Source organism: Sciurus carolinensis, chromosome 5 (assembly GCF_902686445.1).
Source record: "Sciurus carolinensis chromosome 5, mSciCar1.2, whole genome shotgun sequence".
In the NCBI taxonomy this organism is placed as follows: Eukaryota; Metazoa; Chordata; class Mammalia; order Rodentia; family Sciuridae; genus Sciurus; species Sciurus carolinensis.
Window position 1 is genome coordinate 116,359,294 of NC_062217.1, and position 20,650 is coordinate 116,379,943.

Here is a 20,650-nt window from a genome sequence, read left to right on the forward strand (position 1 = left end):
TTTCTTCCTTTTAATTATATATGATTATTAATATTATTATTTATCTAATTGTAAAACCAATTAATGGATTATTTCATCCTCCCCTGCTCCACATGGTGAGCAGGACAACTGCCGTGGTGTTGAGAAGATGGTCTTTCCAGAACTTCTCTAAGGGTGAGCAGGATGTGTCACATTGTAATTTTTGCCTCGACTCTTCAACACTTGTGTCTAAATCATTACAGTTTAATTAAATTGTTAAAATTCACTTAATAATGTACGTTGGGTGAACTTAGAAGGGGATGATATGACAGTCAAGGCTATGCTTACAGCTACCTGTGTGTGTCCCCTGCATGGAGTGGCTGGAAGCTATCTTCGAAAACAAGCCCCTTAAGCTGGGCCTCCCAGAGAGTTCCTCACTCATCACGGAAGATAGCTGGCTCCTTTCCTTACTCTCATATTAGTTAACTGGAAAATCCTACCAACGTCCTGGCTTAAGCATCCTGACTTCTACTACCTAGTTTGGCTGTTATCAAGTTCTCCCAGCATTAAACCTAGAGCCTCCAATTGTCTGCTTTCCACCCTCTACAAATTTGAAAAAGTCACTTTCTTCTTGAAGACACATCAGAACCTCAGCTACTGACCACAGAATAAAGTCCCAGCTTCCAGCATCTGACCCTGCAGCTCAGCAGGCTAAGTTTTCACTGCTCTCTGGTGTCAAACTTATTCCTGTTCAACAGAGATGGCTTGTAGCTCTTGGCATATGCCTCAGGGTTTCATTTCCACATCCTTGAATGCCCTTCTTCTTACACCTGGATACCCCAGCTCAGGTGTAAGTTACTTCCAGAAGGTCTTTTCTCAGTGCTGCCTCTTCTCCCTCCTCAGCCTCCTTCTGAATTACTTTCGATGTTCTCTATGGGTTCATCTCCTAGCATTGTGCTTATGACAGGACATTGTGATTCTCTGTTAAGGCATCATTATTTTTCTGTGAACTCCTGGTAGAGAAGGTACAATGCTTTATTGACTCAGTGCCTAATATTCTTCTCAGCCCCTAGGAGTCAAAGGAAGTGATTTTTCACACATGAAAGGGATAAATGCACAGGTCTCCAAAGTTCTCACTCAGTGAAATCAGAGGCTAGTCAATAGTGTATTACTCCTATTGGCACCTAAGGATGGTCAATGGGCTGTTTTTAAGCACAAACTATTCAGCTTCTTTTGCTCTAAGGGTTGTCTTATAGGACCCCTGAGAAGAACATATTTGGGTAATCACATCCATCCTCTGTAGTAGAGGGAAGTTTCTGTTTATTGGAACTAAATAATTACAGATGTCTGCATGTGTCTTTGTGACACAGTGGGTGGCCCAGTTAATGGGTGAAGCATCATGTTTGATGGGGTTAGACCATTCTATAATTTGACTTCTTCAGCCAGAATTTTATTGGCAAGCTCAGTAGGATGTGGAGGCAGACTGTATTTTTACATTCCTTAGCATTCCCTGAACCCTTCTGGAGGGCACAGAAGTTTATCAGTGTAATTGCTGGTGATGAGGGGATATTGGTAGTAAAAATATGTGAAAGAAACCTTTAAAAACATCCTCTCATCCTTCTATCAAGATTTGATGAATATAGATACTGTAAATCCTGTATTTTAACCAAAATAGGAGTCTAAATAAACTGGAAAAAGTCAAGAAATGAAACTCAGATTATAACAGAGATAAAAAGGTTAAGAATAGAACCTTCACATTATCAAGTAAACAAACACACAAGGTCCAAAACTAAGAACTGCTGTATTCTCCATGGTTCAAGGAGGTAGTTGGAAATAAGCATGCTCTATTTTCTGTAGTACCTATTACTGTCTAACATACGCTAGAATTTACTTTCTATCTTGTTTATGTTTGTCTCTTGCACTGCAATGTAAGCTTTATGAGGGTAAGGATTTTGTTTGCCTTGTTGGCTTTTGTGTCTCCAGGGCTTAGAACACTGAATAAAATGATAAGCATTCAACAAATATGTTCTGAATGAATGAATGGTTTAGCGAGATAGATTGTATTCATTGCAAATACTATCGAGAATGGCATAATGGAGAATAGTTAATCTCAATTTCCATGGAAATCTTTTGATGATATTGTTATTCTTCTTGAGGTAATTCATTCATTTCCATTTGGAATTTAAGATAATTATTAAGTTTTGAAATGTTAAAGTAAATTCAAACATTTTGATTACAAACACTAGGTCAGGCACTGTTTATCATTGAACTTTTAGGTTCTCTTTATTTCAAAATCACCTGCAGCCCAGAATTGGTTTATTAGATATTATCCTATCTCCATAGAAATAAGCATTCACATTTTAAATATTATAGACAAGATTCACATTAAACTATGAATTGAAAATGTAATGGAAACCATTTACTGAACTGAAATCAACCGAAATGCACTTTTTTCTCAAGACCTGAATAAATAAACAGCCATCACACTCTGTATATAGAAAACAAAAACACCTGGAAAATTAGTTAAAGCAGCAACATCACAATATTTTAATAGAGTTGCTGTCTTATTTATTGCAAGATTTTATTGGAAAGGAAAAACTTATCTAATCAGATATCAGAGTAGAACAACATGCTTTGAAGAATTAATTTCTTTAAAATATATTTCTAGTGGAACTTAAAATATTTACTCATTGAACTGTAATGAATATATATTGGCTATTTATGAACTTTAGGATTTAATGATGCTAAATAATTGGTCTTAGTCAAGTGTTTTACTTTTTGCTCAAACAATGTCAGTATGTTGTTATAATCAAATTATTCATTATCTTTAAGTTGGCTAAAATTTTCCCCCAAATTGTTTTCTAAACATGCTGCCTCTGTTGACCTACAGTCTTTTAAATTTAACATCTCCATTATAATCTGAGTTTTGACAGTATTTAGCTCTATACCTTTAAGCCATTTTCTCTTTGGACCTCAGATTTCTTATCTGTGAAATGACCTTTATAGTATTTTCTTTCACTAAAAGACAATGGAAAAATCTCATAATTATTTATGCAATTTAGAATAAAAACAGAGGAAAATAATTATATTCAACTTACTTAAATATTCTTCAATTCACATCAACTATGTTATAATACGTTGTCCCCTAATTCATTACTGATATTTGCTATAAGGTTTCATACATGTGTATATTATGGCTAAATAGCAGTTGGAGCTTTTCAAAAACAAAAAGAAGTATCATATATTTGATAGTTTTTTCCCTTTGATTTATGTTTAGGAAAAACTGTTTTTGAAAGAGAAAGAAAGTCTGTCCTGGGACAAATGGTCTCAGTAAGTGGGTCAGTGTATTTTTCTAGCTCCACAATCAGAATACCTGAATTGTCTTTTTGTACAGAGAATAAAAGAAACTTTTCGTGACAAATTATGCCTACTTCTTTTTGCTTGTCTTCTTATTTCTTTAGTAATAGATTCATTTTGCAATGGAAGTTAACAGTCTGCACTATTTCAGGGGGATACGATAACTTTAATTTTTTTTGTAAAACAAAAGTGAAAATATATTCAGCTTTGTTCTCATTAAAGTTATGGAAGTAAATTAATTTTCCCTCTGTTTTTTATTACTAAAAGCGTACTGGACAAATACATGCTACAGCATATAAAAGAATAATTATTGAGATATTTGGAACATTAGCAATACAAATGGGTTATGGTAAGTATGGCAAGTGTGAGTGATGGTAGTTATGAGAAACTTGATGCAGTTATTTGTTATATTTCCTCGAAAAGTATAGAAAGTGAATACATTTAATAAATCATTTAAAGAGCTTGTATTGAAATAGTTCTATGTAAAGTAAAAAGTAAGAGCTCTCTCATGGACTTCCCCATGTGAGTTAAACTCCCTGCTCCAGGAGGTATGGCCGTAAGGTTTTGGTAAAGGAATCTTCAGACCACTTTCTATTCATATATATATATTAGAGGTTTGAAAAATTCTGATTATATATATAATACATATTTTAGAATATAATTTTTGTTGTATTGCTCTTATTCTTGATTTTTCACTTGAAAATAGCTCAGAGATTTTTTTATAAGTCACTTATTGATTTCCCTGGTTCCTTTGCTGGATGAGTGCTATTACATTGAATGAAATTTTGTTTCTGAATATTTTTCCTCCTTTTTTATTAGTACATTATAATTATACATAATGATATTGGGGTTAATTTTGACATAATCATACATGCACGGAATATAATTTGTTCCACTTAATTCCCCAGTATTTCCTCTTCCATACCCTCCTCCCACCTCCTGTTCTCCTTCTAGTCTAATGGTCTTCCTTATATTTATTTATCATATCTTTAATTGGTGCTTTACAGAGATATATAAAGGTGAAATTCACTGTGGTATATTCATATATGTACATGGCAACATGTGATCAGTTTAATTCCACTGTTTCTCCCTTTTCTCATCCATCTTCCCTCTCCCTCAATACCCTTCTTTCACTCCACTGATCTCCCCTATCCTTTTGTCCCGTTTTGCTCTAGCTTCCATACATGAGACGAAACGTTCAACTCTTGACTTTTTAGTCTGTCTTATTTCACTCAGCATGATGCTCTCCAGTTCTATCCATTTACTGGCAAATGCCACAATTTTATTTTTCTTCATGGCTGAGTAGAATTCTATTGTGTATGTATACTACATTTTCTCTATCCCTTCATCTGTTGACAGACACCTATGTTGGTCCCATAACTTGCTTACTTCCTCCTTCTTAATGTCATGAGACAAGGGATGGATTTTCATGAATTTAATTGCTTTCTAGTAAATCTGTTTTATAGTATAATAGTTCCATAGCTCTTCAAAAGAACTGTATAGGCAATGCAGTGCAGGAACTGTTAGATTTCATGAGCTGAGATCTTAGAAAGTCTTATCTCTCAGTTCAGAACATAAATACTTTTTAGAGTTCATATTATCAGGAGTTGTTGAGTAGAGCCCAGATAATTTTGATTGCCTGTCAAATATGATTTTAAAGGTTATTAAGTGATTAATAAATTTGAAAGCCTATGAATAATCATTTTATTTTATGATTATTATTTATAAATATTCTAAAAGTTTTTAAAATATAGGAGCCATAGTGTAATCTCAACACCCAGCACAACTTCTATTTTTTGGATGATGGGAGTGGCGGCACACACCCAGCAACTCTGGAGACTAAGGCTGGAGGATTGCAAGTTTGAGTCCAGCCTCAGAAACTTCACAATGTTTTAAGCAATTTAGAAAGACCCTATCTCAAAAATAAAATAAAATAAAATAAAATAAAATTAAAAAAGGGCTGGGGAAATAGCTCAGTGGTAAAGATAAAGCACACTTGGGTTTAATCCCCAGTGCAAAAAGAAAAAAATCTCTGAGTATATATTATCGTAAAGATATAAACCCAACTTCTGAAACCAAGCTTCCTGAGTTCAAATCCTAGCTCCATCATTTGTTAGATATGTGTTGAATAAGTTCTATGACTATTCTAATTCCCCATTTCCTCACCATAAGATGAGGAGGTTAACAGAAACTGACAGATTAGTGAGAATCTAAAGAAATATATACATGCAAAATATTGGATTTAGCATCCAGTATGTGTGCAAGAAATAAATTATTACTTAAACAATTTGGAATACACTATACATAATTTAGTATCTTATTTAGTACATTTCATCAGGTTGTTAAGTAATCTCTTTATTTTAATGGTAAAATGATCTTTCATCAATGAACATTTATAATAATCAATTGCTTTTGGACAGCTATACCAGTTACAAATTTTATGCTATTAAAATAACATATTTGTAGATAATTTTGTATTCTTTTATGATATATGAGATTCTCTAAATTGACTTAGGCCATAAAGTGTGCCTCATTATAAGTTTTTTTCCTTTATGTATCTGTTGATAAACTGAACAAAAGTTTGGTAGATTTTAAGATCCCTAATTTAAAAATTATCTCAGAGATTTTATATGAAATAATTGATTTTTTTCTTGATTTATTTCCTATTGGATAAAAGTCTTTGCTTAACACTATAAAAACATAATGGTCATGGATTAAATGAGTGGTATTATTGATGAACACAATAACTCTACTTTCAAGTAAATATTTTTTTTCAAATTAATTTCCTTATAATATAGGATACATACTTGTTATGTTCGTGGGTTGATTTCTCAAAAAATTTTAAAGTTATTCCTTGATAATTGTATGTAGACATGAATAGCTTTTCATGTTATGGTAAAACACTTATTTGCTATTAAAGGTAAAAATAAACTTTTTCTCAAATTCTTTTATAAAAAGTTGTAAATATTTAAATATTTAAAATAAGTTGTAAATATTTCCCCCTAGTATCCACCTTATTAATCATAATCATTTTTTTTTTCTAGTGTGGCTGATAGTACATTTGGTCCTGACAATAGATTATGGTTGGTAAGACCAAATATTCAATGTGTCTTACAACCAGCAGTGGCCTTAAGATCCTGTTCTGTCAATAAACCCTAATCAGAACACCTGATCAGAGGTATTTGTTAAGACTTTGCTTTCCTGATTAAAGGAGATGCTGTAGTGATACACCATCTTGTGACATTCTACCTTCTCCCTGCCTTAAAGGAAGCCAGACTTCAGAGTCAGTGCCAACAACTATCTACCTCCACACTTTATGGTGTAGGGGGAAAATGTTTCCTATTTATATAAACTGCTAATGGTTTTTCCCTTGATTGACTTGAAGGTATTCCTAAATAGAAACTCTGCTATTTTTATAATTACTTTTGAAATGTGCTTTGGAGAGTTTATCAAAATTGATTGCTCCAGAATGTTTGTGACTTCTTGGGAAAAAAGTCAGTTTTTAAATGAGTAATTCAAAGAAATTGCAGAATTTAATGTAAAAGGGGATGTAAAGATCATCCAATCCACAAATTCTCCGTGGTGGATATTCATCAAAGTTACCATTAGAACATAAAAAAAATGTGCACGTCTGTGCCCCATGGCCAGGCATTGTGGTTCAGTAGATTTCAAGAGACCTGAGGCATTTGTGTTTTTAAAATCTATAGGGTAATTATAACAGACAGCCTAGGATAAAAATTTCTGATCCATATCTACTTCTCTTAATGATCTGTGGACTAATCTGAAATAACATGTATCTAGCAACAGATTAGAATTTTGTGGCCTAGACAGGAGAAGTAACTTTATACAACAGTGTTAATAGCCAAACTATGACCAGACAAATAGGAGAAGAAAGCAACCATGGTAAATCCTAGCTAACTGCATCCACTTTTCTCTCTAGAAAATAAATACATCATATAAATTTGATATTATTTAAATTTTGCCATGCTTCCATGAGAACTTCATCTTGAGTTCCACTGCTCAACATTGTTCAGATTTCCAGAGTTTAGTGAGATCGATCCAACGATACGGGTCTATCTTGTTGGAGAGATTCGACTAGGTTAGGACTAGGTTAGAACCTAACCTAGTTAGGAGTGGAGGCCACTTTAATGGAGCTATAGGCTGAATGTGGTAACCTCCCCATCTCTCAACTTAATTTGCCACTAAAGCTTATTTGGTCATGATTTGGTTGGTTCTTATTTTATTTGTATGTGCAATTATTTTATAAATTCTTTCAGAACTCAGTTGACAAGTCACTTTCATTTCTATTTATTGTGTAGTCTCAAGTGATTTTGATAATTTATTTTTTTAAATAAATAGCCACTTTTTATAATAAGCTCCAGTAAGTTTTTAGATATGACTTAAATGCTCAGAAATAGTTATTAGTTGTAGGAGAAGAATAAGGAAATTTTTCTTAAATCTCAAATTACAATTTAGTTAAGTTGAATTACTTTCTTGAGCCTTTTCAGCTCTAATTAAGTCATTTTCCATTGCAAGCCTGGTTAATCTTGTTTGTTAATTGGTAGCTCATTCCAGAAAATGTATTTTATATATATATATAAAATACATTGTATATAATGTATAAGTAAATATATAAATATACTTAATATATAAATATATATAAATATATAAATATATGAGTAATTATTTGTAATTATTTACAAATAAGTAAATATATATATTTATATTATATAATAAGTAAATATACATAAATGTATGTTATGTATATGTATATATGTAGTTGTAGAGTTTTATGTTACATTTATATTACATTTATATTTATGTTACATTTTATATTACTTTTGTATATATGTAGTAAAAACAAATGCAATGTATAATAAATACATATGCATATATGCATTTATTCTAAAGTATATTATGTGGTCTCTTAGAAACAATATAAAATATTTTGAAGAATTTTTCTACCTTCCCATACCTCATTTCAACAATAAGATCCTAGTCTTCCTGTAGAATATGATATGCTCAAGGCAGTTCTAATTATAGAGAATGCATCCTATTTAATTGGGTCTTAGTGGCTATGGTTGCTAAGGGCCTTTCCTCTATTGTCTTTCTGATTTTACTGTAGGCAGCAATTTGCAGAGAAGCCCCATGTTCCCAGGGGTCTAGACTCTCCCTGATTATGTCACTGTTGGAACCATTGCTGGGCCAGTAGCCAGGAGCTTCAGGGATTTGGGCAGAATGTGCCCAGGTACAAAGTGGCATGTGCTAATACCGGCTTGAACCGAGAAGCAGTATTATATAGAAAAGCATGATCTTCAGAGTTTATTCACGGTCTTCCCACTTGTAAGCTGTAACGTGGCCAAGCAATGTAAGGTCTCCAGACTTTGTACTCAATGTCTCCAAAATTTAAAAATATAATAAGGATTAAATGTGATAATAGTCACAATAGCACTTAGTGTTCATTATCATTGGGCTGGGGCACAGTGAACGACCAGTTCATTGCTGAACTAATCAGGACTAAAAGAATTTGGAGACTTTTTAAATCTCAAATTATGAGTTAGTTAAGTTGTACTGCTTTCTCTTTTTATGCATATGGAGCAGAAAACCCATCTTAAAGTAGCTTGTATAGTATTCAAAATTAATTGACTCTCATAACACTAAAGTCACATTTTAAGTTCTCAAGTACCTTAGTTTTGACTAGATCTTGGGCTTCGGAAAATAAAATGTGCCTTCACTTTTCAATTTTGCTTTCTTCTACTGCTCTACTCCGAGATAGGTTATCTGTAGAGTTTGCGATGATGATTCCTAGTAAGGCCTTCTTGCGTGGTCCTAAGAACCAGAAATCTTAGAAGGAAAGAGTGTATTGTTCTCATTAGTTCTAGAAAAACTCTTGAGGAAGGTTGTCATTGGGTCAGCTTGGGTCATGTGCCAATAATTTATCTAATCAATTCAATCACTCAGACCAGGATTATGTATTACTCCTACTGGATAGGCATGGTGATATATCCAGCCCACAGATGGAGGTAAGAACTTGTAATTGTGTGTGTATATGTGTATGTGTGTGTTAGGGATGTCATCAGATACTCGAAGTAAGAGTAGAGATGGGTTTTCTTTCCCAAAGAAAAAGCGGAATTCTGTTGCAAAAGGCAAAGAATGTTGGACAGGGAAAAAATAAATTATAATGACCATCACAAACAGTAAAATCAGCAGACTTTCCATACTATATGTCTGTTATATATGTAAATCTTCACCATAATATCTTGTTTTTATTCTTTTTTATTTTATTTTTTTTGGTATCGGGTATTGAACTCAGGGGCACTCAACCTCTGAGTCACATTCCCTGTACTTTTTTGTATTTTATTTAGAGTCAGGTTCTCACTGAGTTGCTTAGTGACTAGCTGTTACTGAGGCTGGCTTTGACTCGCCATCCTCTTGCCTCAACCTCCCAAGCTGCTGGGATTACAGGCATGCACCACCATACCTGGCTATCTTGCTTTTATTCTTTATAGGATGAAATCATATTGACTATTATTTTTTGTTCATTACCTGGTTTTTTTTCTCCCACTGGGAAGTATGCTTCATGAGGACAGGGACTACACATCTATCACTGACAGCATGGTGCCCAAGTATATAATTGTGCTCTTTAATTTTTAGTTTAATGAAGAGTTGGCCAATGAATTAGAAAGGACTTATTTTATTTTTTATTATTCATTGCAGCATGCTACCAAGTAATTATCTTCAAGTTCTCCAGATTTTTTTAAAAGAAATCAGGCTCTGCTCCTGTGTTCTTATATGGCAGAGAAGTGAAAGAGCAAGCTAGCCATATGCTACAGAAAGCTTCTTTTAAGAGTTTTAATACTCTCGGTAAGGAAGGTGCTCTCATGGTGGCTTAATCACCTTTTAAAGGATCCACTCCTTAATCCTATCACATTAGCAATACCTGAATTTTGGAGGGGACATCTTTAAACCATAAAAAATAACAAAAACAGTAGTATTCATAAATTAACATTGACTTTTTTTATCAATCAAAATTATAAGATGGATACATAGCAAAATTATATAGGGAGGTATGTATTTATCAATTGACTAATTTATGTAGTTCATGAATATATATTAAATTTCTGCTCTGTGGTAGTCCCTCTGTTGAATTCCATCGATAACATGATAGGTCAATGAAGGAAAACTATCTTTGAGAATCATGCTCTAAACGACTTATGATTGTGATAAGTGTTTTGAAGGAGAAGTTTGGAGGACATGTGCATGTAGAAAAGGTCACCATGGATGTGGGTAGGGGTGAAAGTCAAGAAGGATCATACTGAGCAAGTGACATTGAGTTGAGAACTCCAGGTTGGAGGGCAAGTTATGCAGGCTGCTGTCAGGAGGAGGAAAGGGCTTTGATTCCCAGGAGGAGCCAACTCAAGCTCAATATGGCCCTGGAGATTTGTGACCAAGGGTGCAGTGGGGAAAGAAGCAGGAGAGGGAAGCAGGGTCAGATAGCACAGGACTGGAGGACCAAGTCTTCATCCTAAAAGAAATGGAGAGCCTCTGAAAGCATTTGTAATTTCCTGTGAGATGAAACACAGTTAGGGAAATATTCCAAATACCCTAGTCACTGTATACGTCCTACATTGGAAGGATCCAAGACTTAATGCAGGAAAACCTGTTAGAAGAGGAGTTTTTTGACTTGGACTATGAGTTGGAGAAGAAGCAATGTGAAAACTTTTTTGGTCTATATTTAAGAGGACTTGCTTGTTTATAGATTAGATCTGAGACTAATGGGAAAGAGAAATAATATATATCTTCTAGAGTTTTGACTAAGTGAAGTTTCAACTAAGGGGATGTTGATTAGGAGTAAATGGGTATCCTTATCCAGAACATGTTTCTTCTTGTTTAAAATATTTTATGTTGTTTTTTATTACTATCTGTAGCATAATTTGAGATCAGGTATTGTGATGCCCCTGCATCACTTTTTTTGCCCAGTTTTGCCTTGGCAAATCTGGGTCTTTTTTTCTTCCAAATGACTATAAAGATAGTTTTTTTTTTTAATTTTATTTTTAAATTTCATGAAGAATGTCATTGGTGTTTTGATGGGGATTACACTGACTCTGCATACTGCTTTGGTACTATGGACATTTTGACAGCATTAACTCTGCCTAGCCAAGAACATGGCAGGTCTTTTCACCTTTTAAGGTCTTCTTCAATTTCTTCAGTGTTCTATAATTTTCATTGTTGAGATTTTTCAACTCCTTGGTTAAATTAATTCCCAAGTATTTTTTTTAAAGTTATTGTGAATGAGATAGCTTTCCTGATTTCTTTGTCAACAGAATCGTTCTTGGAGTATAGATATCAAAATAGACATAAAGATCTTTGGAATAGAATAGAGGACAAAGATACAAACCCACAAACTTACAGTCATCTGATTTTTAAAATTTTATTTGTACAGACTTCATTTTGATTCATTGTACACAAATGGGGCACAACTTTTCATTTTTATGGTGTAGATTCATACCATGAGTGAATCTACATGTACGTAGGGTAATGATGTCTGTCTCATTCCATCATTTTTCATAACTCCACCCCCTCCTCCCTCTCATTTCCCTCTATAATCTAAAGTGCCTCCATTCTTCTCTCACCACCCCCACCCAGTCATCTGATATTTGACAAAGGTACCAAAATATATATTAGAGAAAGACTTTTTAACAAATGGTTTTGGAAAAACTGGATATCATATGTAGAAGAATGAAGCTGGATCCCTATCTCTCATTCTTCACAATTTCAAATCAAAGTAGATCAAAGACTTAGGAATAGACCAGAAAGTTTGTAACTACCAAAAGAAAACACTCCATCATATTGGTTCAGGCATCAACTTGCTTAACAAGACTCCTAAAGCTCAAGAAATAAAATCAATAATCAATGTGGGATGCCATCAAGTTAAAAAGCTTCTAGATAGCAGAGGTGATTAAAAGCCTGAAGAGAGAACCTATAGAAAGGGATAAAAATTTTGCTGGCTGTTCCTCTGACAGAGAATTACTATCCAGAATACTTAAAGGACAATAAAATTTAATACCAAAAAATTGATAATCTAACCAATAAATGGGCAAAAGAACCAAGTAGACACTTCTCAAAAGAAGAAACACAAATAGCCAAGGAAATAAATAAATGTTCAACACTCTAGCAATCCAAATGACACTAAGATTTTATCCCACTCCAGACAGATAGCAATTATACAGAATATAAATAATAATAAATGCTGGTGAGGATGTGGGGAGAAAGGTCCATTCAGACATTATTGGTGGGATTGAAAATTAGTCCACACTCTGGAAAGCAGTATGGAGATTCCTCAACAAACTAGGAGTGGAACAACTATATGACCCAGCTGTCCTTCTCCTTGATATTTATCCTAAAGAACTAAAATCAGTATGATATACTGATACAGCCACATCAATTTTACAGCAGCACAATTCACAACAGCCAAATTTTGGAACAGCCTAGATATTCATTAATAGGTGAATAGATTAAGAAAATGTGGTACATATACACAATGGAATTTTACTCAGTTATAAAGAAGAATGCAATTATGGCATTTGTGGGTAAATAATGGAATTGGAGACTATCATGCTAAGTGAAATAAGGCAGAACAAAATAAGGGGAAAAAAAAGGGGGGGGGAATTGGATATCATAAAGATATAGGGAAGATCAGTGGAGTGGAAGAAGGAAATCCAGAAGGAGGGAGGAGGCGTAGAAAAGTGGAGGAAATGTGGAGTGAATAGAACAAAATCATACTATTTGAATATATAAATATACCACAGGGAAATCCATCCACTTTTATGTATACATAGAAAGCACTGATCAATAATACATAAATCAACAAGCAAAAGGAAGATCAGTCTAGTAGAGGAAGAATAGGGGGAGGGAGGAGGGAAAGAAACTGGGGGGTGGGGTGGAGGACAGGCCTGAAATTGAGAAAGTCAAATTTCATGCATGTGTGATTTTGTCAGAGTGAATCCAGTCACTATGTATAACTATAATACCCTAAAAAATATTTTATACTTACCTATTTTTAACCTTTATGTCATGTGTTACAGATTGGACTTGTGTTTTGGTGTGTGATTATTTGATTAACTTTCTTCTCCTACAGATTGTAAGCTTTATTTTATCTCCTTGTCTTAGAACACAATCTGGTATCTGATAGGCTTTGATAATTGTTAGGTGAGTGAATGAATATGCTCCAGTTGGCTGTTGGACTTAGATTTGTCCAGAAATAGAGGGAGAGTGGGTTGTAGATGTTCATTTGCAACACAATGATAGGAGAGGAGGAGGAAGTGATAAGTGAAATCAAGAAAAACTGAGGACGCCATTTGACTGGAAAGCCAGAAAGCTAGTTTTGTACATGGAAGTCAAAATAAGGAATTTTTCTTGCATAAACAATCACAATCTTCTACTTCAGTCATCTTGACTAAAATTTCAATTTGAATTTTAACTCACCTTGCTATGAAATACATAAGGCAGAAAGAAGTGGATTTCATAAGTGCACAGAGAATCAGAATTCAAAAACCATATATAATCTACAATTTTGTCAGCTGAAGTTGAAGGTAACAAGAATCTGCATATGTATTAAACATCTCTGGAAATTTCCTCAGAAAGTTACTACTTGAAGGAGTACATCATTAACGGCTGGTTAAGTATAGCTTGCCTGGTCAGGTTCATCTAAATCTGCAGTGAATACCCAAAGTAGGATAACTTGTTCTGCGGAAAGTAATGATCAAATGAACAGACATTATTTGTGACTGACAATCCTTGTTATAAAGAAGAAGGGGAAGATTATTTGGCTGTTTTATCTAGAGAAGAGAAAAGAGCAATGTAGATTATGTGGCCATATCACAGGGCATACTTGGGGGTGGTGGGGACAGTGGGTGCCCTGGGTACCCCAGTTTGAGTCTACAGCTCCCTTACTGTATTTGTATTCCTACTGCTGTTGCTATTACTTCTGATAACAATGGAAATAGTTCCAGTGACCACAGCTCATGAGTGCTGAAGCACTTCAGCTAATCATTTAAAATTCATGATTTCACTTAATACTCACTACAAAAGTATAAGTTGGCATAATTACTTTTTCTTAAAAACAGAGAGGTTTTAGGAAGTTAGGCAAATTGATCAGGATTATGCAAGCTAATGAGCAGTACAGGTGGGACTCCCAGGGCTGCCTGTCAAGTTCAAGTTCATAACCAGCATCGGCATTTCTGGTGGCTATTTTGCTTCCTTTGTTGTTTGTTAAATAATCAATGTAAAATTAAATATGTAAAAATGCCACATACAGGACTAAACCCAGGGCCCACTTTCACTTAACCAAAGCACCCATAGGCCACCAGGCCCACTCTACAGCAGTCTGTGGTGCTCCCTCTCACAGCTGCAGCCACTCATCTGCCATCCACCAGCTCTAGTTTGTCTAAGGTAAGCACTAGAGATTCTCCTTAATGCTGCTATGTGAATCTTTAAAATCCCATTATTGGTTTCTGAAGGCTTTCATCCATCACCCCCTCGTGATAAATCCCTAACAAGGCTTTTGCTCCTCCTTTCACTTTCTGATTCCCTCATCCTCAATAAATTTCTTAGTGGAGCCACAATTAATCTTGAGTAGCACATTAACCTTGTTCATATCACAGTAACCCTGCAAGTTTTGCAGTTTTACATATGATTAGAGACAGGTACCTCATACACTGTGGGTCTCCTTTCACCATGGGTGGAAGGGTAAGGATGAGCCTTTTGATCCCTGCTTCCATTTATCTCTGTTCCCTAGCCAGGCTCGAGTATCTACAAAGCTCTGCTTGCCTCTTAGCTTTTAGATAACCCTGGCTGATCTGTCAGCATTTTTCTCTCTTATCCACTTATCAACTGATAAAAGTCTCTGCATCATTCCATTTTCTTAAGTGTCATTGCTCGATAAATTAGTTTGAATTAAAAATTTAAACCGCTCAAACTATATGGAAAATGTAAACCATTTATTGAATTGATTTGAGAAAAAAATACCGTTTCATGTCTGGGTTTCTCTCCAGAGAGCATCATCCTTTTGCATTTAGGATTCAGCTAATGGATGATCACTATTCCTCCAAAGGTAGGAAGGTTGATTAGTTCATCCAGATTCCATCAGAATCGCCTCACACAGCGTAGCGTAGTTAAGTGGTAGCACTCTGCAATAAGCAGGGACAGCCATATTCAGACTCAGCTCAAAAAGCTTTTTTATATAGTGTGATTGAAAGGTGACAGGAGTTCTCTTTTCACACATAGGTATTTCCCTTGTTCTTCTGCTATGGAACTTGAAAGCATAACCATTTTATAATATTTCAAATTTAGGCATTAGAAGCTTTCTGAAAGTGGAAGTCACTTGGAAAGAATCAACTTTTCAGGTATTAATGGCTGTTATACATCAACTTGAGGATTAGTTTTGAGTCACTTTAATGCCTACAGTAGGACAAGAAGAGAAGAGTAGGAGAGGGTCATGATAAATTTAGGATGGAGAGTCAGAGAGTGGCACATCAGGTGGTTCCACATCTGGAGGACAGATTGGAGAGGGGCTGGTGGACTGTTCAGGGTATAGGAAAAGTTTTTTTTTTTTTTAACATAAATAATTTGATGGAAGGAGAATAGTTATAAAGCTGAAGTGGGCAGAGACTCTGGGAAGAAAACTCAAGTGTCTATGTCTGTTTTTCAATTTTGTCGGAGGCTCAAACATTTTAAAATGGATAATATAAAATCAATACGTGCTTTCCCCTCTTTTTAAAACAGGCAATTGTAGCAAAAAAAAAAAAAAAAAAAGAAGTAAAGATATGACTCTTGTTGATGAAACTGGCCTGGCAATATGTGTTCCTTGCAGAATTTCCTAACTGAAACTCCAGATTTAATGAAATCACAATGATGTATATGTGTCAAATGGGAACTTTTCAATTCACTTATGGAACATGGCATCAAGCAGATCCCTTGGGTTCAGTTAACTAGCCTGTTACAACAGTATAAAGTGTCATAAAAAATAGTCAGATGAAAGGAAAAGAGTACAATATGTGGAATTGACAGTGCAGAGAAGTACTTTTTAAATACAACATTGAGCAGCTAAAGATGAAATCATCAGAGAGAAATCATGGAGGAACAAGGAAGAACAGCCCCTCGACTTATCATATCAATAAAGAGCAGATTACCTCACACTGATTATCAGTTCATAAGAGGGCAGTCATTAAAAAGGTCAACTGGCCAAACGTGGGAACATTAAACCTCCTGTGGTAAAAGATGAATTTTGAAAATTAGATGAAAAGGTGAAAGCTGTCATTATGGGAAAGATAAATCAGTATAGCAAAGAAAAGATCACTGAGAGTGACAGTATCTGGGAAACCAATGGCAGCAACTTCTTTTCCTGAGAGTGACAGACTCAAAGGGTTCCAGACATGTTTATTTAGAGAGAAGAAGGTAGGCAGGGGTGGGGAGGCCAAGGAACTCTGTGGATAAACATCAATGGAGAATCTTAAAAGGAAAATGTACGGGGGTTTGGAATTACTTTGTTTTTTTTGGAAATCAGTTGGAACCCCACTAAGCAGTAATTGCTTGAAAATTATCTCAGGACAGGGGTTCATTTTCCCAAAGTCCCAGGATCATAGTCTATGAATCCCTTCGGCAACCCTGGTAATTTCCTCTGCTTTTGTAGTTATGGGGGGGTTGTATTCAAAAAAGTAGCCCTGGGAGAGTAGAAGGAAACTTTTATTTTTTAAAAAAACTACCATTAAAGTTAAGCCATCTAGTAGAGTACTCTTGGTAGAGGTAAAGGAAACTGGGAGACAAAGGTAAAAGTCAGAAAAAAAAAGAAAGAAAATAAAAGGAGGTGGAGAAAGTAAGGGTAGTCATATGCAAAAAATGAAAAAGAAAAAACAGAAGAAATGAACCTAAGAATTTTCTGAGCCTTTGTGAGGTACTTAGCACTAATAGAGTTTCTCTGCAATCTTTATCTCTTTTTACCTTTCAAAAAGTATTATTAATAAGCCATCTTACAGATTATGAAATGGAGGCACAGAATTTAACATTACATTGATCTCCCAGCTGCTGGCATTTATAATTGACAGCAATCTCTGTGACTTGAGCATCCGTACTTTGCTGACGACATCAGATTTCAGAGATTTGGATTTAGAAGACCTGGATTCAGTTTTCCTCTTTTACATATTGGCTGTGAGTTTAAATTAATGCAGTTATTTATTTATTTATTATTAGTAGTAGTATTTATTACATGCCTACTGTGTGCCAGTAGCTCTCCTAGATGCCTATGATGTAGCAATAGATGAAACAGGCCAAAAAAAAAATCCCATTTTTGTAGAACTTGCATCCTAGTGGGAGACCTCAGACAACTTGATATACATTTCTGTTTGTTTTATTACTTCTAAAATAAGATTTATAATAATGTCAGTCACAAGGTCTGTTTCCATGCAATTTATAAATAATATCCCTTTCTGATCATCTAGACCAGGCCTGCCACACAGTGATGCTCCATAATTGCTACATAAAAGAAAAGCATGGGGGTCAGAAAGCCCAGCAAGAGAGTGGGCACAGACGCTGGGTGGGAGTCATGGCTGCCGATGCTCTTCAGTGGCTCAGGTTACAGACATCCCAGGCATATTTTATGACAGAAGCAGACCATAACATTACCAGAAGTGCACATATTTTTTAGCTCAATCCCAAGGAATATATTACTTGAAAAAAATGAATATATAGTCTATGGAGCTTCCAGAGTGATTAATTTATGTTGAGGCTGGGATGGTAGGACTGATGTGGGGTCATGAAGTAAAACCTAGTGGGAGGATGGGAGTGCACATTCACACTTGTGAATCCAAGTGTGTTAGTATTAGAATGGAGGTTAGAGGTCTTTCCCAATTTCCCTGACCTTTGACTTTCCCCACCTTTCAAGAAAACAAAGTGTAATCCTGGAGTGGATGTCTATTAAATACCAAGAAATACTAACCTGGAATCAGATCTCAGGCCCAAGTTCAACATCCACTGCTGTGGCCATGGCGATGTTACCATGGCATCATTTAGATTTTTCTGACTCATTGACTTCCCAAGAACTGATGTTTAAATGGCGTCTCTCATCTTGCAAACATTCGTACATCAACACATTCCCCCCTTGTGGATGGAGACATCCGTCAATTGACGTATTTGGAGTATTCAGATTTGCCAGGTTTTCTCAAATCAGAGACCGGATCTCGGACACCCGTCCCTTACACACACAAACACACACACTCACAGCATGAAGGCCAGGTGCGACCATACAACAGAAGTGAGAGATGCTTCTCTGCTGGGATTTGAGTTGCCATCCCATCCCAACTAACAGAGATGGGGTTACACTTTGGGCAGGAACTAAAACCTGGCTTCATTTCCATATAGCAGCACTTGTTTTAGTTATTTTTGTATGATCTGAGCCACGCTGCTTACCTAACAGGTGACGAGTGGCAGGCGCTGTACAGTCTCCTGACTGATGAGAAGAATGTGCCTCTCTTGTTGAGTTACCGAGGGATAAGCACCATGGTGTCACCATAGAAAGTCCACCCAAAGAGAATGCGAAGCAAAGGAAGGAGGCAAGAGTCTTGGATGATAGTTCTTCTTGTCATTCCAAATGTCCCATTTGTGCTGTATTCCATTTTTCCATCCATCGTATCCTCATTTGGACCAGGCTGCAGCATTCATGTCAAACAAACTGGCTTCAAGGCAGGGAGGGACATTCTGACTTTTTCTGAGGCTGCTCAACTTATAAAGGCAATACTTGCAGCTGCTTCTGTTTGTAGAGCTCTTGAACAATTGATAATCATAAACTATTTTGAGTGTATAAAAAAAGAAATAATTCACCTCATTCAAAATAAAATAACAATTTGGTGTCAGCAACACTCTCTAATGACTCTGTTCTCAAGTCTGCTAGAAGTAGATGGAAGGTGATATCTTCTGACTTGAGAAAGCCTACTATTTATAGAGAGCTTATTTATGTCTGAAGCACATTTAAATATAAATTGCAATACTTAATGCCTAGTTTTATAACATGCCATTCACAATCCATTAAGTATTTTATTGCATGAATTGTGTAAGAAACAGATTTATAGCCCTCAATTATGGTATTAATAAGGGATGATGGAATCTCACTAAGATGTATTTTCCTTCAATTTTTACAGAATTTTATTGTTGCAACATGATGTGAACTAGAGTCTTAATGTTTTATTATAAGAAGACTGCAAACAAGTGCTCTGATAGGCAGAAGGTATAAGAAAACATTAATATTCTCCCTAAAAATTATTGCTTTAAAACCAATATAGAGAAAAATACTGAAGTCTTGTATTGGGTTTTGATAGTAGGATATTTTAAATCAAGCTGAAAAATTAAAGTAGTTTTGATCTTTTAGATATATAGTTGTTATCTATTTCTAAATTGTTTCCCTTTCTAGGTAAGAACCCCAACTACTAGTGCAATGTAGTAGTTCACTATTATTTATTTTTGTCACAGACTTAGATGTATTCATTTCATATTTTGATGATATACATTTTGAAGGACTTTAAGATAATTTAGAACCTTTTTTTTTTTTTTTTTTTTTTTTTTTTTTTTGCGGTACTGGGGATTGAACCCAGGGCCTTGTACTTGTGAGGCAAGCACTCTACCAACTGAGCTATATTCCCAGCCCCAATTTAGCACCTTTAAGTCCAGAGGGTACAGTAGGTGGATAAATGTGCATGAAAACAGCTTCTAAGGACACTGCATTCCAAAGTCACCCTAGTTAATCAGAGATTTAATAATCAGAAATATATGATACAAAAGGAAGAGGGACCAGATTGAGGTTTCAGAAACAATTCAGAACTGTATAAAGTTGCACCTGACAAAAACATATGAACATACAAAGCATGTACTTGAGAGGTTTAGGGCCTGAGCAGTGGAACACAGAGTTGGGCAAACATGTTAGGAGTCAGGGAATTATCAACATGCTCAGAGGGACGGTAGAAAATGAGGTCCAGATGAGCATATTGACAAATGGAACGAAATGTGGAAATACCTTGAACTTTCAAGTCTGAAGAGAATGGTCTTTCTGTACTAAATATCAATAATGTTAAATAAAATCCTGCACTTATCTCTGAGAGTTTCTGTACATTTCCTAGTAATGTAGTGGAGAACCTTTTCTGGAAGACAGTAACTTGTCTAGGATGTGAGGTAGCTGCCATTCATGTTTCCCAGGTAGAAATTACAAGCAGGTTTTAAAGCTTTGAGGACTCAATGGAGATTAGGAATGAATCTGGTGGACTCTTCCCCAGGAAGCATCCAGGGCAATGGA

The 20,650-nt window shown here is 35.3% G+C and overlaps 1 long non-coding RNA gene across 1 annotated transcript in view; it reads right to left on the reverse strand.

Annotated features, from left to right (window-relative positions):
* Positions 1 to 19,236, reverse strand: part of LOC124985835 (uncharacterized) — a 97,019-nt gene extending 77,783 nt beyond the window's left edge. Inside the window, exon 1 of the long non-coding RNA XR_007108877.1 lies at positions 18,778 to 19,236. This is a non-coding gene — a long non-coding RNA (uncharacterized LOC124985835). The remainder of the gene's footprint in view (positions 1 to 18,777) is intronic.
* Positions 19,237 to 20,650: the final 1,414 nt, after the last annotated feature.